This window comes from Fukomys damarensis, unplaced genomic scaffold (genome assembly GCF_012274545.1).
Source record: "Fukomys damarensis isolate Sample0158 unplaced genomic scaffold, DMR_v1.0_HiC HiC_scaffold_2, whole genome shotgun sequence".
NCBI classification, from domain to species: domain Eukaryota; kingdom Metazoa; phylum Chordata; class Mammalia; order Rodentia; family Bathyergidae; genus Fukomys; species Fukomys damarensis.
Window position 1 is genome coordinate 40,881,313 of NW_022900914.1, and position 12,709 is coordinate 40,894,021.

Below are 12,709 nucleotides of genomic sequence, written 5' to 3' on the forward strand. Positions count from 1 at the left end.
TTCTGCTGCCTGCCTCACAAGCACAAGGTCCTAAATTTGGTCCCTGGTACCAAAAAAAAAAGAGTCTGTCATCTCAAACATCCTCTATATTCAGTATCCCCAAACTTCATTTAAAAGAGGAGTTAAAAAGCTATATATTTCTATAAATAGACCTATATTTACTGGCCCAAGAAGAAATTTCATTCCTACTTTTCATAAGCACAGTGGCCCTGATTCTAAAAGTACTAGTCCTAATTCTCGAGGTGCCACTGTCCTCCTAATTCTAGTGGTTTAAAAAATTATTTCCTCTATTCTTAGTACCAAAAAAAAAAAAAGGTTACTCAGATCCATGATTCTGTCTTGGCACAGAGTTTCAGAGAACTGGAATCCATTGGATGAACAGGCTTAATTGAGGAACAGAATGCCTGCATATTTTAGATATTTTAAACTAACACCATTAATGTAATCATGAAGAACATGTCTTTATTGTCTCCATATCAAAATATGTTCACTTCAACAAGTATAAGCCCTGCCATTGACAAAAGTATTTAATGAATTGTCAATAAACCTTTGTTGGGATGCAAAGAACTATGCTAAGCACCTTGGCACTACAAAAATAAATAATCAGCTGGTGTTCCTCAAAAAGCATATGAATGTGCTTATTTTCATCAAGATGATTTTATGATCCAGTCGGGAAGACAAGGCAGGAGCACTAACAAATATAGGTAGAATCTAAGAAGAACCAAAAAAGAGGGACAAAGCTATAGGATTTCAGTTGCAGGAGATTACTTCTAGCTAAAGGGAACCCATGAAGATGGCACAGGAGTGACATCTGAGCCGAGTCTCTCTGTGCACTTAGTCTTGCTATTGGATCTTCCCTGTTTCTCCAGTTACCCACTTAATAAAGTTTCTTGCCAGTGGTTATGACTCGTGTTCATTTCTAATGCTTTTTAACAAATTACCATAAACTTGGTGGCTTACATCTCACTGTGTTTTAACTCATAGTTTTTGTGGGTCAAGATCACAGAAAGGAAGTAGCTGGGTTCTCTACTCAGGGTCTCACAGAGCTGAAATTGAGAATTCTGCCAAAATGTGCTCTCATCTGGAATTCTTCCAACTCCATTCAAGTTGTTTGCAGAATTATTTCCTTGCAGTTTGAGCTTCCTCAGTTTAGGACTGATGTCCCTTTTTTTTCCTTGCTGGCCGTTAGCCAGGGGTTGTCAGCAGCTAGGAGGAAACCACCCTCATAGATGCAAAGCCAGCCCACAACATGCTTGTTTATTCCTTCAGAGCCAGCAGCGGGATCTTTCTCTACATAGCAGACCCAGATTTTCTTTTAGAAGACTTGCCTGTTGTTATATCAGATCTATCTGGCATTATCAGGGTGACTCTCATTTGATTAACCCAAAGTAACTAAAGAGGAGCATTAATTACATCTGCAAAATCTCTTTACCTTGCCGAAATGCATACCCTAGTTATCCCAATAAAATCCCCTCATATTCACAGGTCCCCCACACTCAAACAAGGAGATTACATACTGTGTACTCCAGGGGCAAGGATCTGGGGGCACCTTGGAGCCATTTTGCCTACTTTATAATTTAAGAAACAGTATAACCTTGAGTGCTCATGTGAGAACAAAGTCCTTACTGAAAATTCCATTTCACAGGCCTACAAAAGGCAAAGAAAGGGGCTGTGAGTGTGGAAAGAGATGTGGCAAACTATATTTTCAAATATAGGTACCATGGCCTGGGGATTTAGCTCAGTGGTGCCACCACCTGCCTTGCAAGCACAAGGTCCCAAGTTTGATCCCCAGTACCAAAAAAGCAAAACAACAATAGCAACAACAACAAAAGACCAAAAACAAAAAAACCAAATATAGATACCACTATACTTCAATAAGTGCATAGCACACTACACACAATACATACTACTCTTACACGGTGATGTTGAACCCTCTTCCCATTGAGTGGGAAGGGTCTTTGTCAATCACCTTGCCAAAAGAGGATGGCATAAATGACATTAAGTGACTTCTGTGATTAAGTCATAAAAATGCCACATATTTGCATCCACCTTGCCTTTTGAGCCATTTTTCCCTGGAACTCTGTCTCCGTGCAGTGTAAGAACACCATGCAGCCACAGAAAATTCACATGTAGGCATAGAAGCTGACAGTTCCAGCTAAGGTTCCAGCCAATAGCCAATATGAAACACCACGTAAGTGAGTAAACCAGTGTGTGACGAGTGCAGCCCCAAGCTGTTGAGTCACCCTTTGCCTTTTAGTCAATTCAGAAAATGCCACGTGGAAACAGAGATGGGAAACTATCCCTTTTGGGCCCTGCTCAAACTGCAGATTCCATTGAATAAAATAAATAATTGCTGTTTTAAGCTAGTTGGTTGGAGTGGTTTGTTAAGCAGCTGCACACTACTGGAACAGATGTGAAATGCCAGCTGCACTCTGGCAGCTCCAGGTTCCCCCCAAATCAAGAGGAACCCGAGCCCCTCCCATAACCAGGAAGATGAATGCAGTCAAAAGATTCCAGAACCCAGCATTCTGACAGTGGCACAGCATATCCTCTCTCCTGCTTTAATCTGGGGGCCTCCCCAAGACAGTGAGTGGATTAAGAACCCTGAGCTACTATCCAGATTGAGCTCGACTTACTGTTGGAGGCAAATGAGAAAGCAAAGGGGCTGAGAGATAAATGAAGAAAGCAGAGGAAAGAGGCTGACTTTAGAATTGGAGCCTGAAATATACATGCAAATGGGGAAATGCTAGAGAAGACAGAGATTTTAATGAAATGTTTCCCTGTATGCACACACATTCACACACTCTCCAGCTACCAGTAGGGGACAGACCAGCCACTATTCTCTTTTGACCTCTCTGGTTCTGGAAATAGGAAACTGGTTTCCAAATACAAACCAAGCTTCCCATTGCCATGCCACATCTCTAGTTCTCAGTGAAGCGTGTAATTCCAGCTGTTTGGCTGCATCTCAAGAAGCCCTGGAGTAAAAAGGGCTTTTCACATGTGCTCTTGCTTATTTGGCTTGGTGTGGGAGAGGATTTCTGAAAGATCCGGAAATCTACTAGAGATGGGGCAATGTGGGAGGTTGGTTGGTAAAAGAAGAGCAAATAGTGAATGACATACTATACAGACACCACACACACACTGCACAATGCACTGCACCTATGTCATACACACACACACACACACACACACACACACACACACACACACCCTGTACACAGCCAGCTAACCTTCAAGAACAGAAACCTATGTTAAGCCTATCTTTGTAGACAAAGAAATTAAGTCTAGCTAGCAGCAGGAGTATTTGTTCTCATTTCTAGGCTGCAGCCATTTCCTCAAAATTCAGGGCTAGGGAGCCTGCCCTCTACCTCCCCTAGTGTTTTAGAAAGATCTGGACATTAGCACTTTTGTGTGTGTGTGTGTGTGTGTGTGTGTGTGTGTGTGTTTCTGTCTGTCTCTCTCTCTCCATCTCTGACACACACACAGACACACACTCACACTCCCATAGAAGGAAGGGAGGGACTGACACTGGGAGAAAGGAAGGAGTTTCTTGCTTTCTCTCTTTACCCATGTACAAGGCTTTCTTTTCTTTAATATGTATAAGCCTGTCACATGTTTTAATTTGTGCACCAAATCTGGGCCTAAAAACTGCAAAGACAAAGGTGCAGTGTTGGCTGAGGATAAGAGCAAAGTGACAAAATGTGGGGCACAGCCAAGCCTCTCTTGTCACACATACGTCCCTCACTTCCCTACACTCAGTGGTCACCCTTTTCCTTGGTGCACACAAATCATGACGTAAGCCCCTGACCCCTGATCTTCAAAAGTCACCCTTTTCCTGACTCCTCTTCCCAAGGCTTTCTGGAATTCCCCAGGAATGTAAACCCAGGAGCTGTGCTGGTCACTGGCTGTTTCAGGATAGCCTCTCCAAGCCACAGATATCCTCACCTTACCCTGAATGTGGTTAGACAGGTCACGTCCCTGTGCACTCAACTGAGAAAGCTTTTCATTCATGGGACCCAATGAGAGAAAGAAAACTGATTTTCCATCAACCTCATCTCCTGGACTCCAGCAGCTTCTAGTTAGGTTAATCGTCTACAGGGTACAGCTCTGCCCCTTAAGGCACCTTTTGTGCCTTTAACCAGGAAGAAATGCCATGGTCCACGCTGGATTCCTCTGTGGGCTTCTGAGGCCAATGATTGTGCAGGAGGAGTCTGTGTAGGGAGGTATGGATGGAGCCCTGCAAAGTTGGCAGGCGCAGAGGGCGTCTCCTCTGTGGTTGAGAGAGGAGTTCCGCCACGTGGCTCCACTGCCTGCACTGCCTGCATACGAGTGATGCTCTCACACGGATGGTGCCACATGGCTGAGGGGTGGCCAGGGGCCTTGTAGCAAGGTCTCCTCAACCCCTGCTCCCCAGTGCAGGAGACTTCCGAGTTATCTCCCTGGAGTAGAGGGGGAACATAGATGGCTTTTTTCATAACTTTCCTGTGCTTGCCATGGCATAAACTTTGTGCCCAGGGTCCTCAGAACCCTCAGTTTGCAAGAGCCTGATTTGGAAGTTTTAAAGACCTCAATGTTCTCCCTCCCTCTCCCCCGCCCTCTCTCTCTCCTTCTCCCCTCCCATCCTCTCCCAATCAGCTCCTCTTACTGTATACTTACTATATAACAAGCCCACCACAAGCAGGACCAAGAATAATGAAGGAGAATGAACAGAGTAAATATTAATATTTTTAAGACCCCTTTTCATTTTACATTTTAATGAGCTCTTAGACATTTGCTGCCCCTAATTTTAGGATCCAATCTCAGAGCACCTCTGTGTACTCTTGCTAATGATGACCAAAGCCTTGAAGCTGGATGTGGTGGCACACACCTGCAATTCCATCACTTTGGGAGGCTGAGACAAGAAGATCAAAAGTTGTAGACCAGCTTGGGTGAATTAGTGATACTCTCTCAAAATTTAAAAATAAAGCCTCTTGATTCAATTCCCAGTACAGAGAGAGAGAGAGAGAGAGAGAGAGAGAGAGAAGGAGAGAGTAAACCTGGCCAAGCCAACTGTGAGAATGAAATCAGATAATGACAAATATCACAGTTCCAGGAACAGAGTATATTCTAGCCTTCTCTGCTTCTTAGTTTATTCATCTGCAAATGTAGATAACTCAAGCATTCAATAAATATTCACTAAACTCTAAAACACTTGATTTTTTACTAGAATCTAAATTATGTCCAGTGGGGTCTTGCTTCAGATTACTGACTACAACAACATCACTGTGATTCCTTGGAGTTTAAACAATATTAATTTTCTCTTTTTCCTTAGAGGGTTTGGAGTCAGTATTCAGATTCAGTACAGTACTTGACTCTATTTTCTTTTTTTTTTTTTCTCATTCGGTCTATGAAGGCAGAAGTAAGGCAGAATTGTTATACAAAAAGGTCAACTGGATTAAATACAGGATTATTCTGTGAGATTTGATGTTGCATTTATATAAAACAGCAGCTGTAAACATTCATGTGCAGGTTTTCGTGTGAACATAAGTCATGATTTCTCTGGGACAAATCCCAGGTCATGTGGCAGCTGCATGTTTAGTTCAGAAAATGCCCACTCGTTTTTCAAAAGAGTTGTGCCACAGGACATTCTCACCAGTGATATGAGGTGAATCCAGTTTCTGCATATACTTCTTTTCCAGCTTTTGGTAGTGGTGACACTTTCTTATTTCAGCCATTCTGATAGCTATGTAGCAGTAATATCTATTGGAGTTTTAATTTGCAGTCCCCTAATGGCTGATGATTGTGAACATCTTTTCAGGTGCTTATTTTCCATATGTAGGTCTTCTTTAGTGGGATGTCTCTTTATGTCTTTTACCTATTTTATTATTGGAGTTTTTCAGTTGGTTTTGAGAGTTCTTTATATATTCTAGCCCTTTATCAGATATATGGTTACAAATATTTCTTCCCTATTGCCTATTTTGTATTTTCATCCTCTTATCAGGATCCTTTGCACAACAAATTTTTATAAAGTCTAGTTTACCAATTTGTGCCTTTTTTAATGGGTTATATTTTTGTTCTTTAGCCCAAGAACATTCTACCTAACTTCAAATTCTTAAAAACTTCTGTGTTTTTTCTCTTTTTTTTTTTCACCATTATTGGAGAATGAAATCAAGGATTTCCCCTGTGCTGCACCCTCAGCCCATTTTTATATTTCATTTTGTGAAAAGGTCTTGCTAAGTCATTAAGTTGCCCAAGTAGGCTCAAACTTACAATCTTCCTTCCTCAGCCTCTCAGAGTGCTGGAATTATAGGTATATAAAACCAGCCATGGCTCTCCCTGTTTCTTTTTAAAGTTTTATATTTAAGTCTATCATACACTTTAATATTTGTATAAGATGTACAGTTTAGGTCAAAGTTCATTGTGATTTTTTTTTCATTGTTTGCTTTGCCTATGGAATTCCATTGCTACAGCCCTATGTATTGAAGCCTAACATTGAACTGTTTTTGCACTTTTATCAAAAATCAATTGGGCATATTTGTGTAAGTTTATTTCTGTATCCCCTGTAAAGCCTCATGGGTCTATTTGTCTACATCTCCACCAGTACCACAAAAGCTTAAATACTAATTTTTCCTACTAAATTCTTTTCAAAATTGTTTCTCTATTCAAGTTTCTTTGCCTTTTGACATAAAACTTAGAATGCTCTTGTCTATATCCACAAAACTTCTTTCTTGTCTTTTTTTTTTTTGCCATTAAGTTTATTGGTACATTTAAAGCAAATAATGCAGTTACATGTATCATTGGGCTCTTGTACCTTTACAAGATATATCTTGATTCTTGTTTTTTCCCCATTACCTTTGCCCTCCTTTCACCCCCTCCTCCCTTCCCTATTTACAAAGACTTTTTTTCCATTTTTTCACATTTTTTCTTTTCCCTTCTTTCCTTTCCCCTTCCCTTCCCACTTCCCTTTTGCCATTTTCTTCTATGTCACACTCCCAATTATACCATTTCAACCTTATTTACACTTTTAGTTTTCAACACCAAACTATTCTGTATTTACTAAAGTGTGTCCTATTTATTTCACTTAAGAGTATGGCCTCAATGTGCATCCGTAGTTATAAATGTGTCTAGTTTCTCATTCTTTATGGCTAAGTAGTACTCGATTTTATAGAAAAACCACATCTTCTTTATCCATTCTTCAGTTGATAGGCATTTGGGATGTTTCCAAGTTTTAGCTATAATGAACTGTGCTGCTATAAACATGGGTGCATATATCACTGTGGTATGATTCTTTTAATTCTTTTGGAAAGATACCCAGCAGAGGGATAGCTGGGTAAAACTGGACCTCTAATCCTAGTGTTTGAGGTATATCCATATTGATTTCCACAATAGTTGCACCAGTCTGCACTCCCATCAACAATGGAGAAGGCTTCCTTTCTCCCCACAATCCCAACAGCATTTGTTATTGGTTCATTTCCTGATAGCAGCCATTCTTTCTGGGGGTAACGTGGGATCTCAGTGTTGTTTTCATCTGCGTCTCTTGAATTACCAGTGATATTGAACATATTTTCATATATTTTTTGCTGCTTTTACTTCTTTGTCTGAGAAATGTCTGTTCATTTCAGATGCCCATTTTTGAATTGGGTCTTTGTATTGGGGGGTCTGATTTTTTTGAGTTCTTGTATATTCTAGATAGTGGACTTTTATCTGAGGAGTAGCTGGTAAAAATGTTTTCCCACATGGTAGGTTGTTTCTTAGCTTTGTTGGTGATTTCTCTTGCGCTGCAAAAACTTTTTAATATAGTCAGATCCCAGTTGTTTTGTCTTTGTGCAAGTTCTTGCACTGCTGAGGATTTCTTCAGAAAATCTTCTCCTATGCCAACGTCTTCGAAAGTTCTACCTAATTTACTTTCCTGTAAGTTTAGAGTCTCTGTTTTGATATTTAGATCTTTAATCCACTTGGGTTTTAGTTTAGTGCATGGTGAAAGATAAGGGTCTAGTTTTAATCTTTGGCAAGTTGAAATCCAGTTTTTCTAACATCATTTATTAAAGAAGCTATCATTCCTCCAGTGAGGATGGTTGGCTCCTTTGTCAAGGACGAGGTAGCTGAGTATGTCTGAGTTGTTTCTGAATCTTCTAATCTGTCCATTGATCCTCAGGTCTGTTTCTTTGCCAGTACCATGCTGTTTTTATCACAATTGCTCTGTAGTATAGTTTCGAATTGGTGATTGTGGTACCCCCTGCCATGTCTCTGTTGCCTAGAATGGTTTTTGCTATTTTAGGTCTCTTCTGATTCCAAATGATTTTTTTGGATTATTGTCTCAAGTTCTGTGAAATATGCTGTTGGAATTTCAATAGGAATTGCATTGAATCTGTATAGCAGTTTTGGAAGTATGGCCATTTTCACTGTATTGATGTCTTACCATCTTCTTAAATCTCTTTCTTCAGAGATCTGTAATTTTCAATTTAGGGGTCTTTTGTCTCCTTCATTAGATTGATACCCAGGTATTTAAATTTTTTTGGATGTTATTGTGAAAGGAATTGTTTCCCTAATTTCTCTCTCAGTGAGTCTGTTATTTGTGTACAAGAAGGCTATTGATTTTTGTGTTGACTTTGTATCCAGCTCCTCTACTGAATCTATCAATTAAATCTAGCAGTCTTTTAGCAGAGTTTTTTGGATCTCCTATGTAAAGTATTATATCATCAGCAAATAGTGACCATTTAACTTCTTCATTTTCTGTCTTTATTCCTTTTATTTCTTTCCCTTGTTTAATTGCTGTGGCTAATGTTTCTAGAACTATATTGAACAGGAGTGGTGAAAGTGGACATTTTAGCATGAAGGTTTTTAGTTTTTGACCATTTAGAATGATATTGGTTTTTGGTTTTTCATAGATAACCCTTATCAGGTTGAAATAAAGACCATCTATTCCAATTTTCTGCAGGGTTTTTATCATGAATGTGTGCTGAATTTTGTTGAATGCTTTTTCTGCATCTATTGATAGATCATATGGTTTTTGTCCTTAACTATGTCAATATAGAGTATTACATTTATTGATTTATATATGTTGAACAATCCTTGCATCCCTGAGATAAATCCATCTTGGTCAGGGTATATGATCTTCTTGATGACCCTCTGTATTCTGTTTGCCAGTATCTTATTGAGGATTTTTGCATGTATGTTCATTAGGGAGATTGGCCTGCAGACCTCTGTTTTGGTTGGGTCTTTCCCTGGTTTTGGAATCAAAGTAATACTTGCTTCCAGGAATGAATTTGGAAGTATTACATTTCTTTCAATTTCACTGAAGAGTTTAAAGAGTAGTGGCAATAGTTCTTCTCTAAATGTTTAGTAGAATTCAGCAGCAAAGCCATCAGGGCCTGGGCTTTTCTTTGTTGGTAATGTTTCAATTACATTTTCAATTTCACTGAATGTAATTGAGGCATTTAGACTTTTTATGTCTTCTTTATTCAACTTTGGAAGTTCTTATGTGTCTAGGAATCTGTCCATTTCTTCTGTGTTTTCCACTTTATTAGAATACAGGTTTTCAAAGTAGGCATTGATGATCCTCTGGATTTCTGCTGGATCTATTGTGACTTTAACTTTTTCATTCCTAATTGCATGAATTTGAACCTTTCTTTCTTTGATAATATTGGCTAAGTGTTTGTTGATTTTATTTATTCTTTCCAAAAACCAACTCTTCGATTCATTGATTGTTTTTGTATCATCCTCTTAGTCTGCATTGATTTCTGCTCTGATCTTTATAATTTCCTCCCTTGTACAAGCTTTGGGTTTGTCTTGCTCTTCTTTCTCTAGGAACTTAAGGTTAAGCATTAGGTTGTTTATCTGAGCTCACTCTATTTTCCTAGTATGGGCATTTACTACTATGAATTTCCCTCATTTTCATTGTGTCCCATAGATTCCAATATGTTGTATTGGCATTACCATTTAATTTTAGAAACTAACTTCTTTAATTTCCTCTGTGACCCAATAGTTGTTCAGCAGGGTGTTATTTAACTTCCATGTGTTTGTGAAGTTCTTGCAGTTTCTTAGGCTATTGATCTCCAGTTTAATTGCACTATGGTCTGATAATATACAGGGGATAACTTCAATTCCTTTGCATTTACTTAAGCATGTTCTATGAGCTAGAATGTAGTCTATTTTGGAGAATGACCCATGTGCAGCCAAAAAGAATGTATATTCTGATTTTATAGGTGGAACTCTCTGTAGACATCGACTAAGTCCATTTGTTCTAAGACTTGGTTCAGTTCTAGTATTTCATTGTTGATTTTTTTGTCTAGATGATCTGTCTATTTGTGTCAGTGGAGTATTGAGGTCCCCCACTACAATTATATTAGTGCTTATTCCATTTTTTTATACCCATAATATTTGTTCTGTATAGCTGGGGGCATTAATATTTGGTGCATATATATTTATGATTGTCATTTCTTCCTCTTGTATTGTTCCCTTTACAACAATGTAGTGGCCTTCTTTATCTTTCTTAATTAGCTTTGGTTTGAAATCTAGTTTGTCTGAAAATAAGATAGCTATCCCTTCTTTTTGGTGGGGCTCCTGTCACATGGAGAACTATTCTCCATCCTTTAACTCTCAGTCTATGAATTTCTTTGTGGATTAAGTGGGCTTCTTGTATACAGCATATTGTTGGATTTTGCTTCTTAATCCATTCTGCCAGTCTATTTCTTTTGATTGGTGAATTGAACATTGATTGTTATAACTGCTATGTATAGATTTTTGATCCTGGCTTGTTGGAGTCCCATATGCCTCACTTATCTGTATGTCAAACTCTTCCCCTCTGGGAAATTTTCTGTCATTAATTCTGTGAACAGTTTTTTTTATGTCATTTGTGCTTTCTCCTGCTACTTCATGGATTCCTATCAGCCTTATATTATTTTTCTTTGCATCATCTAAGTGTTGTTGGATTGATTTCTCATGGTCCTTTACTGTTTTTAAGAGAGCTCTCTTTTCATGATAACTGACTGCAATCCTATCTTCATTATATGAAGTTCTGTCTTCACATTCATTCATTCTGCTGCAAATGCTTTCTATAGAATTTTTAATCTCCCAGATATCTGTTTGAATATGTTTCATGTTTTGGATCTGTTTCTATTTTTTCCTAAGTTGGGTATTCAAGGTTTCCATTTCTTTCCTATTCATGGTTTCCATCATGGTCCTGAACTCATCTTTTTAAAAATATTTTTCTGTTCTAGAGTTTCTAGTCATGTTTTTCATTGTGCTCACCATGTCTGTGGTTATCTGGGAAATTATTTCTGTTTTGAATTTTTCTAGAGCCTCATTTATCTATTTTTTTACTTCCTGTGCTTTCAGTTCAGGGTGTCCAGATGGCTTACTGTCAGATTTTTCCACCTCATTCCCCCCAGAGTTAACCTTTGGTGGGGTGGAAGTCTGTGTTTGTGTTTTGTTGAAATACCTTCTCATTTCTACTTTTGTCATTGATACTGTCCTTGATTTAATTCCTGAGTTAATACTTCGATCTTCCAAATACCGCTGGTCTTTAGGTTTTGAGTCTCTAATGTCTCTCTGAGGCAAACTCATTTTCATTATACAAGGGAGGACAACTGATTAGATCAATCACACCTTAGCCCAAGTGATACAATCAGCAACACAATGGCATCAAACACAATTTAGAAAATGACAATTTGTGGTAGATTGATTGATTAATTGATTTAGGTACCAAGGATCGAACTTGGGTCCTTGTGCTTGTGAGGCAGGTAGCAGAACCACTGAGCTAAATCCCCAGCCCTGTGGTAGTTATTAATCTATCACTTTTAATCATGTGAATGAAATCAAAATCAAGGAAGCCCAAAATATAAGTTTATAGTAAATAAACTATTCAATATAGTGACTTTACTCTTCTAGATGGGGATTTAGAAGGAGTTGGGGAGGGAGAGCTAGATAGATAGGATAGAGAAAAGTTAGAAGTGAGGTCAGAGGACACAGGAAGATTATACAAACTATAGGGAGTTGTTGAAGAGAAGAGGAAAAGACAGAACAAAATATTCTCAAGAACAGAGCAAACTAATGGCAATAGGGAGGCTAGAGACTGTAATCACTTTCTTTTAAAACTAATGGCAATTGAGAGAAGGAAAAAGAAAAGAAAGGGAAAAGAAAGAAAATAAATTAGAATTAGGATAGGAACAGGAACAAAAAGGAAGAATAATAGAGCAAGGTGGGAGAGAGAGAGAGAGGAGATTAAAAAAGAAAAATGAGAAAATAAAATGATAGAAAATAATTTTAAATGATTAAAGATAAGTGAAAAATATTACTATGAAAATATAAAATACAAATAGAAATAGAGGGCCACCTTCAGAGTATGCCTCTGTAGTCACAATAGACAGCTCAGTCTGGAGTGTGTAGATCTAAGTTAGTTTCAGCAAGCCAGTAGCTGTCACCCGAGGCTGATTTTTGGCTGCAAAGCCCAAGCTGAGATCTCTGTCCTCCTGCTGGATTGAACTCTGCAAGGTTCTAGTGCAGATTCCAGCTGTCTTTCCCCTGAAGTTAGACGAGGTTTTGATGTGAGGTGCTGGTCCCTCCAACTTACCAACTATGGTGGCATGGTATGCCTTTATCATAGATTTTCTTCACTTTTCCAGTGGGCTTCAATTTTCATCTAGGAGCCTCAGAGAGGCCTTCTTTCTCTTGTTCACTGGGGGGTGGAGGTGGGCACAAACAGTGCTGTATTGGCACTTGCATGGCCGGG